This window comes from Procambarus clarkii, chromosome 5 (genome assembly GCF_040958095.1).
Source record: "Procambarus clarkii isolate CNS0578487 chromosome 5, FALCON_Pclarkii_2.0, whole genome shotgun sequence".
Classification (NCBI taxonomy): Eukaryota; Metazoa; Arthropoda; class Malacostraca; order Decapoda; family Cambaridae; genus Procambarus; species Procambarus clarkii.
The window spans coordinates 58,256,532-58,271,927 of record NC_091154.1 but is presented as its reverse complement, the minus strand read 5'-3'; the positions used below and the strand labels follow the sequence as shown (position 1 = coordinate 58,271,927).

At 45.9% G+C, this 15,396-nt stretch overlaps 1 protein-coding gene across 1 annotated transcript in view; it reads right to left on the bottom strand.

Annotated features, from left to right (window-relative positions):
• Positions 1-15,033, bottom strand: part of LOC138351036 (galactoside alpha-(1,2)-fucosyltransferase 2-like) — a 423,912-nt gene extending 408,879 nt beyond the window's left edge. The window contains exon 1 of the mRNA XM_069302558.1: positions 14,902-15,033. The gene's annotated coding sequence lies outside the window, so the exon portion shown is untranslated. The remainder of the gene's footprint in view (positions 1-14,901) is intronic.
• Positions 15,034-15,396: the final 363 nt, after the last annotated feature.

Below are 15,396 nucleotides of genomic sequence, written 5' to 3'. Positions count from 1 at the left end.
GTACTGCACAGGGTGCACTACTCTGGGTGTACTTCACAGGGTGTACTACTCTGGGTGTACTACTCTGGGTGCACTACTCTGGGTGTGCTACTCTGGGTGTACTACTCTGGGTGTACTACTCTGGGTGCACTACTCTGGGTGCACTACTCTGGGTGTACTACTCAGGGTGTACTGCACAGGGTGCACTACTCTGGGTGTGCTACTCTGGGTGTACTACTCTGGGTGAACTACTCAGGGTGTACTACTCTGGATGTACTACTCTGGGTGTACTACTCTGGGTGTACTACTCTGGGTGCACTACTCTGGGTGTACTACTCTGGGTGTACTGCACAGGGTGTACTACTCTGGGTGCACTACTCTGGGTGTACTACACAGGGTGTACTACTCTGGGTGTACTACTCTGGGTGTACTACTCTGGGTGCACTACTCTGGGTGTACTACACAGGGTGTACTACTCTGGGTGCACTACTCTGGGTGCACTACTCTGGGTGTACTACACAGGGTGTACTACTCTGGGTGTACTACACAGGGTGTACTACTCTGGGTGTACTACTCTGGGTGTACTACTCTGTGTGCACTACTCTGGGTGTACTACACAGGGTGTACTACTCTGGGTGCACTACTCTGGGTGCACTACTCTGGGTGTACTACACAGGGTGTACTACTATGGGTGTACTAATCTGGGTGTACTACTCTGGGTGCACTACTCTGGGTGTACTACACAGGGTGTACTACTCTGGGTGTACTACTATGGGTGTACTACTCTGGGTGCACTACTCTGGGTGTACTACACAGGGTGTACTACTCTGGGTGTACTACTCTGGGTGTACTACTCTGGGTGCACTACTCTGGGTGTGCTACTCTGGGTGTACTACTCTGGGTGAACTACTCAGGGTGTACTACTCTGGGTGTACTACTCTGGGTGTACTACTCTGGGTGTACTACTCTGGGTGCACTACTCTGGGTGTACTACTCTGGGTGTACTGCACAGGGTGTACTACTCTGGGTGCACTACTCTTGGTGTACTACACAGGGTGTACTACTCTGGGTGTACTACTCTGGGTGTACTACTCTGGGTGCACTACTCTGGGTGTACTACACAGGGTGTACTACTCTGGGTGCACTACTCTGGGTGCACTACTCTGGGTGTACTACACAGGGTGTACTACTCTGGGTGTACTACACAGGGTGTACTACTCTGGGTGTACTACTCTGGGTGTACTACTCTGTGTGCACTACTCTGGGTGTACTACACAGGGTGTACTACTCTGGGTGCACTACTCTGGGTGCACTACTCTGGGTGTACTACACAGGGTGTACTACTATGGGTGTACTAATCTGGGTGTACTACTCTGGGTGCACTACTCTGGGTGTACTACACAGGGTGTACTACTCTGGGTGTACTACTATGGGTGTACTACTCTGGGTGCACTACTCTGGGTGTACTACACAGGGTGTACTACTCTGGGTGTACTACTCTGGGTGTACTACTCTGGGTGCACTACTCTGGGTGTACTACACAGGGTGTACAACTCTGGGTGTACTGCACAGGGTGCACTACTCTGGGTGCACTTCACAGGGTGTACTACTCTGGGTGCACTACTCTGGGTGTACTACTCTGGGTGCACTACTCTGGGTGTACTACTCTGGGTGTACTGCACAGGGTGCACTACTCTGGGTGTACTTCACAGGGTGTACTACTCTGGGTGCACTACTCTGGGTGCACTACTCTGGGTGCACTACTCTGGGTGTACTACTCTGGGTGTGCTACTCTGGGTGCACTACTCTGGGTGTACTACTCTGGGTGTACTTCTCTGGGTGCACTACTCTGGGTGTACTACTCTGGGTGTACTGCACAGGGTGCACTACTCTGGGTGTGCTACTCTGGGTGTACTACTCTGGGTGAACTACTCAGGGTGTACTACTCTGGATGTACTACTCTGGGTGTACTACTCTGGGTGTACTACTCTGGGTGCACTACTCTGGGTGTACTACTCTGGGTGTACTGCACAGGGTGTACTACTCTGGGTGCACTACTCTGGGTGTACTACACAGGGTGTACTACTCTGGGTGTACTACTCTGGGTGTACTACTCTGGGTGCACTACTCTGGGTGTACTACACAGGGTGTACTACTCTGGGTGCACTACTCTGGGTGCACTACTCTGGGTGTACTACACAGGGTGTACTACTCTGGGTGTACTACACAGGGTGTACTACTCTGGGTGTACTACTCTGGGTGTACTACTCTGTGTGCACTACTCTGGGTGTACTACACAGGGTGTACTACTCTGGGTGCACTACTCTGGGTGCACTACTCTGGGTGTACTACACAGGGTGTACTACTATGGGTGTACTAATCTGGGTGTACTACTCTGGGTGCACTACTCTGGGTGTACTACACAGGGTGTACTACTCTGGGTGTACTACTATGGGTGTACTACTCTGGGTGCACTACTCTGGGTGTACTACACAGGGTGTACTACTCTGGGTGTACTACTCTGGGTGTACTACTCTGGGTGCACTACTCTGGGTGTGCTACTCTGGGTGTACTACTCTGGGTGAACTACTCAGGGTGTACTACTCTGGGTGTACTACTCTGGGTGTACTACTCTGGGTGTACTACTCTGGGTGCACTACTCTGGGTGTACTACTCTGGGTGTACTGCACAGGGTGTACTACTCTGGGTGCACTACTCTTGGTGTACTACACAGGGTGTACTACTCTGGGTGTACTACTCTGGGTGTACTACTCTGGGTGCACTACTCTGGGTGTACTACACAGGGTGTACTACTCTGGGTGCACTACTCTGGGTGCACTACTCTGGGTGTACTACACAGGGTGTACTACTCTGGGTGTACTACACAGGGTGTACTACTCTGGGTGTACTACTCTGGGTGTACTACTCTGTGTGCACTACTCTGGGTGTACTACACAGGGTGTACTACTCTGGGTGCACTACTCTGGGTGCACTACTCTGGGTGTACTACACAGGGTGTACTACTATGGGTGTACTAATCTGGGTGTACTACTCTGGGTGCACTACTCTGGGTGTACTACACAGGGTGTACTACTCTGGGTGTACTACTATGGGTGTACTACTCTGGGTGCACTACTCTGGGTGTACTACACAGGGTGTACTACTCTGGGTGTACTACTCTGGGTGTACTACTCTGGGTGCACTACTCTGGGTGTACTACACAGGGTGTACAACTCTGGGTGTACTGCACAGGGTGCACTACTCTGGGTGCACTTCACAGGGTGTACTACTCTGGGTGCACTACTCTGGGTGTACTACTCTGGGTGCACTACTCTGGGTGTACTACTCTGGGTGTACTGCACAGGGTGCACTACTCTGGGTGTACTTCACAGGGTGTACTACTCTGGGTGCACTACTCTGGGTGCACTACTCTGGGTGCACTACTCTGGGTGTACTACTCTGGGTGTGCTACTCTGGGTGCACTACTCTGGGTGTACTACTCTGGGTGTACTTCTCTGGGTACACTACTCTGGGTGTACTACTCTGGGTGCACTACTCTGGGTGTACTACTCTGGGTGTACTGCACAGGGTGCACTACTCTGGGTGTACTTCACAGGGTGTACTACTCTGGGTGCACTACTCTGGGTGCACTACTCTGGGTGCACTACTCTGGGTGTACTACTCTGGGTGTGCTACTCTAGGTGCACTACTCTGGGTGTACTACTCTGGGTGTACTACTCTGGGTGCACTACTCTGGGTGTGCTACTCTGGGTGTACTACTCTAGGTGTACTACTCTGGGTGTACTACTCTGGGTGTACTACTCTGGGTGCACTACTCTGGGTGTACTACTCTGGGTGTACTACTCTGGGTGTACTACTCTGGGTGCACTACTCTGGGTGTACTACACAGGGTGCACTACTCTGGGTGCACTACTCTGGGTGTACTACTCTGGGTGTACTACTCTGGGTGTACTGCACATGGTGCACTGATCTGGGTGCACTACTCTGGGTGTACTGCTCTGGGTGTACTACTCTGGGTGTACTGCACAAGGTGCACTACTCTGGGTGTACTTCACAGGGTGTACTACTCTGGGTGCACTACTCTGGGTGTACTACTCTGGGTGTACTACTCTGGGTGCACTACTCTGGGTGTACTACTCTGGGTGTGCTACTCTGGGTGTACTACTCTGGGTGTACTGCACAGGGTGCACTACTCTGGGTGTACTTCACAGGGTGTACTACTCTGGGTGCACTACTCTGGGTTTACTACTCTGGGTGTACTACTCTGGGTGCACTACTCTGGGTGTACTACTCTGGGTGTACTACTCTGGGTGTACTACACGGGGTGTACTACTCTTGGTGTACTACTCTGGGTGCACTACTCTGGGTGTACTACTCTGGGTGTGCTACTCTGGGTGCACTACTCTGGGTGCACTACTCTGGGTGTGCTACTCTGGGTGTACTACTCTGGGTGTACTACTCTGGGTGTACTGCACAGGATGTAATACTCTGGGTGCACTACTCTGGGTGTACTACTCTGGGTGTGCTTCTCTGGGTGCACTACTCTGGGTGCACTACTCTGGGTGTGCTACTCTGGGTGTACTACTCTGGGTGTACTACTCTGGGTGTACTGCACAGGGTGTACTACTCTGGGTGCACTACTCTGGTTGTACTACACAGGGTGCACTACTCTGGGTGTGCAACTCTGGGTGCACTACTCTGTGTGCACTACTTTGGGTGTACTTCAGAGGGTGTACTGCTCTGGGTGTACTACTCTAGGTGTACTACTCTGGGTGTACTACTCTGGGTGTGCTACTCTGGGTGTACTACTCTGGGTGTACTACACAGGGTGCACTACTCTGGGTGTACTTCACAGGGTGTACTACTCTGGGTGCACTACTCTGGGTGTACTACTCTGGGTGCACTACTCTGGGTGTACTGCACAGGGTGCACTACTCTGGGTGTACTTCACAGGGTGTACCACTCTGGGTGCACTACTCTGGGTGCACTACTCTGGGTGTGCTACTCTGGGTGTACTACTCTGGGTGTACTACTCTGGGTGCACTACTCTGGGTGTACTACTCTGGGTGTACTACTCTGGGAGCACTACTCTGGGTGTACTACTCTGGGTGCACTACTCTGGGTGTACTACTCTGGGTGTACTACTCTGGGTGTACTACTCTGGGTGCACTACTCTGGGTGTACTACTCTGGGTGCACTACTCTGGGTGTACTACTCTGGGTGTACTACTCTGGGAGCACTACTCTTGGTTTACTACTCTGGGTGTACTACTCTGGGTGTACTACTCTGGGTGTACTACTCTGGGTGTACTACTCTGGGTGCACTTCTCTTGGTGTACTACTCTGGGTGCACTACTCTGGGTGCACTACTCTGGGTGTACTACTCTGGGTGCACTACTCTGGGTGTACTGCACAGGGTGCACTACTCTGGGTGTACTTCACAGGGTGTACCACTCTGGGTGCACTACTCTGGGTGCACTACTCTGGGTGTGCTACTCTGGGTGTACTACTCTGGGTGTACTACTCTGGGTGCACTACTCTGGGTGTACTACTCTGGGTGTACTACTCTGGGAGCACTACTCTGGGTGTACTACTCTGGGTGCACTACTCTGGGTGTACTACTCTGGGTGTACTACTCTGGGTGTACTACTCTGGGTGCACTACTCTGGGTGTACTACTCTGGGTGCACTACTCTTGGTTTACTACTCTGGGTGTACTACTCTGGGTGTACTACTCTGGGTGTACTACTCTGGGTGTACTACTCTGGGTGCACTTCTCTTGGTGTACTACTCTGGGTGCACTACTCTGGGTGCACTACTCTGGGTGTACTACTCTGGGTGCACTACTCTGGGTGTACTGCACAGGGTGCACTACTCTGGGTGTACTTCACAGGGTGTACCACTCTGGGTGCACTACTCTGGGTGCACTACTCTGGGTGTGCTACTCTGGGTGTACTACTCTGGGTGTACTACTCTGGGTGCACTACTCTGGGTGTACTACTCTGGGTGTACTACTCTGGGAGCACTACTCTGGGTGTACTACTCTGGGTGCACTACTCTGGGTGTACTACTCTGGGTGTACTACTCTGGGTGTACTACTCTGGGTGCATCTGGGTGTACTACTCTGGGTGCACTACTCTTGGTTTACTACTCTGGGTGTACTACTCTGGGTGTACTACTCTGGGTGTACTACTCTGGGTGTACTACTCTGGGTGCACTTCTCTTGGTGTACTACTCTGGGTGCACTACTCTGGGTGCACTACTCTGGGTGTACTACTCTGGGTGTACTGCACAGGGTGCACTACTCTGGGTGCACTACTCTGGGTGTACTACTCTGGGTGTACTACTCTGGGTGTACTGCACAGGGTGCACTACTCTGGGTGTACTTCAGAGGGTGTACTACTCTGGGTGCACTACTCTGGGTGTACTACTGTTGGTGTACTACTCTGGGTGCACTTCTCTGGGTGTACTACTCTGGGTGTGCTACTCTGGGTGTACTACTCTGGGTGTACTGCACAGGGTGCACTACTCTGGGTGTACTTCACAGGGTGTACTACTCTGGGTGCACTACTCTGGGTGTACTACTCTGGGTGTACTACTCTGGGTGCACTACTCTGGGTGTACTACTCTGGGTGTACTACTCTGGGTGTACTACACGGGGTGTACTACTCTGGGTGTACTTCTCTGGGTACACTACTCTGGGTGTACTACTCTGGGTGTGCTGCACAGGGTGTACTACTCTGGGTGCACTACTCTGGTTGTACTACACAGGGTGCACTACTCTGGGTGTGCTACTCTGGGTGCACTACTCTGTGTGCACTACTTTGGGTGTACTTCAGAGGGTGTACTGCTCTGGGTGTACTACTCTAGGTGTACTACTCTGGGTGTACTACTCTGGGTGTGCTACTCTGGGTGTACTACTCTGGGTGTACTGCACAGGGTGCACTACTCTGGGTGTACTTCACAGGGTGTACTACTCTGGGTGCACTACTCTGGGTGTACTACTCTGGGTGCACTACTCTGGGTGTACTGCACAGGGTGCACTACTCTGGGTGTACTTCACAGGGTGTACCACTCTGGGTGCACTACTCTGGGTGCACTACTCTGGGTGTGCTACTCTGGGTGTACTACTCTGGGTGTACTACTCTGGGTGCACTACTCTGGGTATACTACTCTGGGTGTACTACTCTGGGAGCACTACTCTGGGTGTACTACTCTGGGTGTACTACTCTGGGTGTACTACTCTGGGTGTACTACTCTGGGTGCACTACTCTGGGTGTACTACTCTGGGTGCACTACTCTGGGTGTACTACTCTGGGTGTACTACTCTGGGTGCACTACTCTTGGTTTACTACTCTGGGTGTACTACTCTGGGTGTACTACTCTGGGTGTACTACTCTGGGTGTACTACTCTGGGTGCACTACTCTTGGTGTACTACTCTGGGTGCACTACTCTGGGTGCACTACTCTGGGTGTACTACTCTGGGTGTACTGCACAGGGTGCACTACTCTGGGTGCACTACTCTGGGTGTACTACTCTGGGTGTACTACTCTGGGTGTACTGCACAGGGTGCACTACTCTGGGTGTACTTCACAGGGTGTACTACTCTGGGTGCACTACTCTGGGTGTACTACTGTTGGTGTACTACTCTGGGTGCACTACTCTGGGTGTACTACTCTGGGTGTGCTACTCTGGGTGTACTACTCTGGGTGTACTGCACAGGGTGCACTACTCTGGGTGTACTTCACAGGGTGTACTACTCTGGGTGCACTACTCTGGGTGTACTACTCTGGGTGTACTACTCTGGGTGTACTACTCTGGGTGTACTACACGGGGTGTACTACTCTGGGTGTACTACTCTGGGTACACTACTCTGGGTGTACTACTCTAGGTGTGCTACTCTGGGTGCACTACTCTGGGTGTGCTACTCTGGGTGTACTACTCTGGGTGTACTGCACAGGGTGCACTACTCTGGGTGTACTTCACAGGGTGTACTACTCTGGGTGCACTACTCTGGGTGTACTACTCTGGGTGTACTACTCTGGGTGTACTACTCTGGGTGTACTACTCTGGGTGTACTACACAGGGTGCACTACTCTGGGTGTGCTACTCTGGGTGTACTATTTTGGGTGTACTACTCTGGGTGTACTACGCTGGGTGTGCTACTCTGGGTGCACTACTCTGGGTGCACTACTCTGGGTGTGCTACTCTGGGTGTACTACTCTGGGTGTACTACTCTGTTTGTACTACTCTGGGTGTGCTACTCTGGGTGTACTACTCTGGGTGTACTACTCTGGGTGTACTACTCTGGGTGTACTACTCTGGGTGCACTACTCTGGGTGCACTACTCTGGGTGCACTACTCTGGGTGCACTACTCTGGGTGTGCTACTCTGGGTGTACTACTCTGGGTGTACTACTCTGGGTGCACTACTCTGGGTGTACTACACAGGGTGCACTACTCTGGGTGTGCTACTCTGGGTGCACTACTCTGGGTGCACTACTCTGGGTGTACTACACGGGGTGCACTACTCTGGGTGCACTACTCTGGGTGTACTACACGGGGTGTACTACTCTGGGTTCACTACTCTGGGTGCACTACTCTGGGTGCACTGCTCAAGGGTCTACTAATCTGGACTCCACCTGCCAGAAGTTATTGGGAAATACAAACCTGGTTATGAGCTTGGGAATGTCAAGGCCCACATGCCTGAATACTTACTTCGGCCAATCATCAGTCAGATACACACACCCACATTCAGACTGGCTAAGTGACTTAACTTCTTGCTGACTCCTTATGTACCTTGTTCTTTCAGCCTGAAGTCTCCAAAGGAATTTGTTGACTTAATGCGAGGAGCACGATCCACAGGGTTAAGAGCCACAAGGTTGGATGTAAAGTCGCTGTTTACCAATATACCAGTGGATGAAACAATCAGGATGATAATGAACAGAGTGTATCGTGATAGGGCTTGTACTCCTCTTGACATAATAGAAAACATACTAAGAACGCTACTCCAAGCCTGCACTAAAGAGGCACCCTTCTTCAGTCCCGATGGGCACATGTATTATCTAGTAGATGGGGTCGCCATGGGTTCTCCCCTAGATGCCCTGTTTGCGATATTCTACATGGATACTATAGAGCAAAGAGTCTTAGTTGACATGGACTTGAAACCGGCCATATACTGCAGGTATGTTGACGACATTTTTATGCAGGTACCTGTTGGCAGACGTCTGCAGCAACAGAAGGAGGTGTTCGAGCAGAATTCTGTGTTAAGTTTCACTTAAAAGATGGAAAATGATTTAAAGCTGCCCTTCTAGATATAACAGTCACGGAAAGGAACGGAGGCTTCCACACTGCAGTCTACACTAAGGAAACAAACATAGGAATGTGCCTCAATGCCAACAGTGACTGCCCCAGACAGGTACAAGAGGAGTGTTGTCAACGCTTACGTTAACCGGGCACTCAATCACAGCTCAGGATGGAAGCAAGTCGATGAAGAACTCTGCAGGGTAAGGCAGGTCCTAGTCAACAGTGGCTTCTCTAGCAGATATGTTGAAGACGTCATTTTTTAAAAGAAAGGTGGAACGCCATGCAATCTCTGAAGAATCAACTAACACAACACTTGTACCAACTATTAGACTGTTTTACAGGAACTTCTTTTCAACGGCTCATAAAATGGAAGAAAGTGTCCTGAAAGATATTATTAATAGGAACGTTTTTCCTACAGACAAAAATCTGAAAATACAGTTGACAATTTACTATAAAAGCAGAAAAACGGCCAACATACTTATGAAAAGATTCGTATTAGAATTATTAATCTTACCCTTTCGGTCATATTCAACAACAACATATATATATATATATATATGTATATATATATATATATATACATATATATATATATATATATATATATATATATATATATATATATATATATATATATATATATATATATATATATATATATATATATATATATATACAATCTTTGGACAACACCCACCAGTGGGACTCGAACCCAGAAAGCACAACTACCTTCCAGTAGCTGGCATAACTAGTATGCTTTAACCCACTACGCCATCAGACCTTACAAAAGAAGTAGATAGTTCGAGATATATATCTCAAACATCTCCACCTCCCGAAGGCACCAGATGAGTGAGGGGTCAGTCTGCATTTTTCGTCAAGCCACTGTCAATGTGAGAGAACTCGTGTCCAGCTTATAAGCCTATACTTGCATAAACCACAAGTGAAGATTAACAATCTTTGGACAACACCCACCAGTGGGACTCGAACCCAGAAAGCACAACTACCTTCCAGTAGCTGGCATAACTAGTATGCTTTAACCCACTACGCCATCAGACCTTACAAAAGAAGTAGATAGTTCGAGATATATATCTCAAACATCTCCACCTCCCGAAGGCACCAGATGACTGAGGGGTCAGTCTGCATTTTTCGTCAAGCCACTGTCAATGTGAGAGAACTCGTGTCCAGCTTATAAGCCTATACTTGCATAAACCACAAGTGAAGATTAACAATCTTTGGACAACACCCACCAGTGGGACTCGAACCCAGAAAGCACAACTACCTTCCAGTAGCTGGCATAACTAGTATGCTTTAACCCACTACGCCATCAGACCTTACAAAAGAAGTAGATAGTTCGAGATATATATCTCAAACATCTCCACCTCCCGAAGGCACCAGATGAGTGAGGGGTCAGTCTGCATTTTTCGTCAAGCCACTGTCAATGTGAGAGAACTCGTGTCCAGCTTATAAGCCTATACTTGCATAAACCACAAGTGAAGATTAACAATCTTTGGACAACACCCACCAGTGGGACTCGAACCCAGAAAGCACAACTACCTTCCAGTAGCTGGCATAACTAGTATGCTTTAACCCACTACGCCATCAGACCTTACAAAAGTATAGGTATTATGCAAGTATAGGCTTATAAGCTGGACACGAGTTCTCTCACATTGACAGTGGCTTGACGAAAAATGCAGACTGACCCCTCACTCATCTGGTGCCTTCGGGAGGTGGAGATGTTTGAGATATATATCTCGAACTATCTACTTCTTTTGTAAGGTCTGATGGCGTAGTGGGTTAAAGCATACTAGTTATGCCAGCTACTGGAAGGTAGTTGTGCTTTCTGGGTTCGAGTCCCACTGGTGGGTGTTGTCCAAAGATTGTTAATCTTCACTTGTGGTTTATGCAAGTATAGGCTTATAAGCTGGACACGAGTTCTCTCACATTGACAGTGGCTTGACGAAAAATGCAGACTGACCCCTCACTCATCTGGTGCCTTCGGGAGGTGGAGATGTTTGAGATATATATCTCGAACTATCTACTTCTTTTGTAAGGTCTGATGGCGTAGTGGGTTAAAGCATACTAGTTATGCCAGCTACTGGAAGGTAGTTGTGCTTTCTGGGTTCGAGTCCCACTGGTGGGTGTTATCCAAAGATTGTTAATCTTCATTTGTGGTTTATGCAAGTATAGGCTTATATATATATATATATATATATATATATATATATATATATATATATATATATATATATATATATATATATATATATATATATATATGACAATGTCAGACCACGGAGGAAAAATGAAACAGGAAATTTCCTTAAGTACTTTCGTATATTAAATACATCTTCAGAAGGTCCTTCTGAAGATGTATTTAATATACGAAAGTACTTAAGGAAATTTCCTGTTTCATTTTTCCTCCGTGGTCTGACATTGTCACATTCTTAATCACGTGTTTATATATATATATATATATATATATATATATTTATATATATATATATATATATATATATATATATATATATATATATATATATATATAAATATATATATATAATTAAATATGACCGAAAAAGTAAGATTAATAATTCTAACACGAATTTTCTCAATCTTTCGTACATTTCTTTTCACTGTTGGAGGTAAATCAAAAATCAATTCTCCAAAATTCATTTTTATTTCTAGTCTGACGCAACACGAGCGCGTTTCGTAAAACTTATTACATTTTCAAGGACTTTAGTTTACAAATACACAACTGAGTAGAACTTACGCATCTCCGATTTTATATCTACATTTTAGTGAGGTGGATGGGGTGAGGTGGCATTAATAGGGTATTAATTTCATCAACACAAGACAGAACACGAAACAAAGGGTATTGAATAGAAGTGTTTGTAGAAAGCCTATTGGTCCATATTTCTTGATGCTTCTATTTTGGAGCGGAGTTTTGAGGTGGGTATATATATATATATATATATATATATATATATATATATATATATATATATATATATATATATATATATATATATATATATATATATATATATATATATATATATATAAATATATATATATATATATATATATATATATATATATATATATATATATATATATATATAAATATATATATATATATATATATATATATATATATATATATATATATATATATATATATATATATATATATATGTCGTACCTAATAGCCAGAACGCACTTTTCAGCCAACTATGCATGGCCCAATTTGCCTAATAAGCCAAGTTTTCATGAATTATTGTTTTTTCGACTACCTAACCTACCTAACCTAACCTAACTTTTTCTGCTACCTAACCTAACCTAACCGATAGAGATAGGTTAGGTTAGGTTAGGTAGGGTTGGTTAGGTTCGGTCATATATCTACGTTAATTTTAACTCCAATAAAAAAAAATTGACCTCATACATAATGAAATGGGTAGCTTTATCATTTCATAAGAAAAAAATTAGAAAAAATATATTTATTCAGGGAAACTTGGCTTATTAGGCAAATCGGGATTTTTATAGTAGGCTGAGAAGTGCGTTCTGGCTACTAGGTACGACATAAATATATATATATATATATATATATATATATATATATATATATATATATATATATATATATATATATATATATACATATATATATGTCGTACCTAGTAGCCAGAATGCACTTCTCGGCCTACTATGCAAGGCCCGATTTGCCTAATAAGCCAAGTTTTCCTGAATTAATATATTTTCTCTAATTTTTTTCTTATGAAATGATAAAGCTACCCATTTCATTACGTATGAGGTCAATTTTTTTTTATTGGAGTTAAAATTAACGTAGATATATGACCGAACCTAACCAACCCTACCTAACCTAACCTAACCTATCTTTATAGGTTAGGTTAGGTTAGGTAGCCGAAAAAGTTAGGTTAGGTTAGGTAGGTTAGGTAGTCGAAAAACAATTATTTCATGAAAACTTGGCTTATTAGGCAAATCGGGCCTTGCATAGTAGGCTGAGAAGTGCATTCTGGCTACTAGGTACGAGATACACACACACACACACATATATATATATATATATATATATATATATATATATATATATATATATATATATATATATATATATATATATATGTGTGTGTGTGTGTGTGTGTGTGTGTGTGTGTGTGTGTGTGTGTGTGTGTGTGTGTGTGTGTGTGTGTGTATATGTTGTACCTAGTAGCCAGAACGTCGTACTCGGCCTACTATGCAAGGTCCGATTTGCCTAATAAGCGAAGTTTTCCTGAAATTATATATTTTTCTCGTTTTTCTTTTATGAAATGATGAATCGGTCCATTTCATTATTTATAAGTCAATTTCTTGAAATTTGAGTAAAACTAACGTAGATATATGACCGAACCTAACCAACCCTACCTAACCTAACCTAACCAACCCTACCTAACCTAACCTAACCTAACCTAACCTAACCTAACCTAACCTAACCTAACCTAACCTAACTTAACCTAACCTAACCAACCCTACCTAACCTAACCTAACCTAACCTAACCTAACCTAACCGAACCTAAACTAACGCAACTAAGTCAATAATTTATGTTCTTAATATAATATAATAATAATACTTAAAATAAACCAATAGGAAACAATTTATTGAAAACAAATTTGCTTGACCAAACGCGACACCCAAGACCGATTTTGGCTATTTTAACTTCTTCCAATTTCAAATATTTTCGTTATTTCTTCATTAAAAAATTCCTGGCTGCAAACTCTCAAGGTTCTGAGAAACATTCCAGAAAATATTGCTCGCTTAACCTGAATATGATGATTTGAGTCAAAATGAAGATATGAGCTCACATCTTCTTGTTGAGGTTATCTTGAGATGATTTTGGGGCTTAGCTTCCCGTCGACCAGGCCTCCTTTTTGTTACACACCGCCAGGAAGCAGCCTGTAGCAGCTGTCTAACTCCTAGCTACCTATTTACTGCTAGGTAAACAGGTGCATCAGGGTGAAAGAAACTCTGTTCATTTGTTTCCGCCTCCGGCGGGAATCGAGTCCGGAACCTTATGACTACGAATCCCGAGCGCTGTCCACTAAGCCATCAGGCCCACATTGGTAGGTTTCCTTTACAAATTGAATTTGAAACTCCTACTGATCCTGTGAATCATGATGTCTAAAAAAGACACCAGAACACCATTCTCTTCATTCTCAATTGTGAATTCAATTGACGGAAGCAGCGAAATAAGCTGAATGATAAAATCAGTCTGGTCACGGGTAACCGGCCACAGCCATAAAATATCGTCAACGTAACTATACCGCACAAAATTAGAAGGTAAAATCGTGGGTAAGATATTCGCTTCAAACGCTCGATGAGGGAACCGGCGAGAGGGAATTACCCAGCATCGTGCCAAATGTTTGTGTATAAAATGAAACATTAAAGCTGAAATAATTAACTTTAATGCACAATTTTACTAGTTCAATGTTTTTTTTATAAACACACATTAGGCATGGCGACGGGTTGGTCCCTGGTACTCTACTAGATCATCACAGTCTTGCAACTGACAGTAAACACAAGCTGCACTTGAGTAACTTACGCACTACGACCCGCGGCTGCCCTCAGGAGACAATGATGCGCGAGTGAGATTCTTGCTTACAGTGATACAAGCAACAGCAAGACGCTGGTACACAAGTGTTGCAGCAGCTGTGGTGAACCCTCGCACTACACGTGGGAGGCCTCTCTTATCTAGCCTCACGCTGATGAGCCATTATCAGCTTATCTTCGTCACTTCCTTGTGTAGCTGGTCACAGGCACAGCAGCTGCTCCTCAGCGGCACAGCAGCTGCTGCTCAGCGGCACAGCAGCTGCTCAGCGGCACTGCAGCTGCTGCTCAGCGACACAGCAGCTGCTGTTCAGCGGTACAGCAGCTGCTGCTCAGCGACACAGCAGCAGCTGCTCAGCGGCACAGCAGCTGCTGCTCAGCGACACAGCAGCAGCTGCTCAGCGGCACAGCAGATGCTGCTCAGCGACACAGCAGCAGCTGCTCAGCGGCACAGCAGATGCTGCTCAGCGGCACAGCAGCAGCTGCTCAG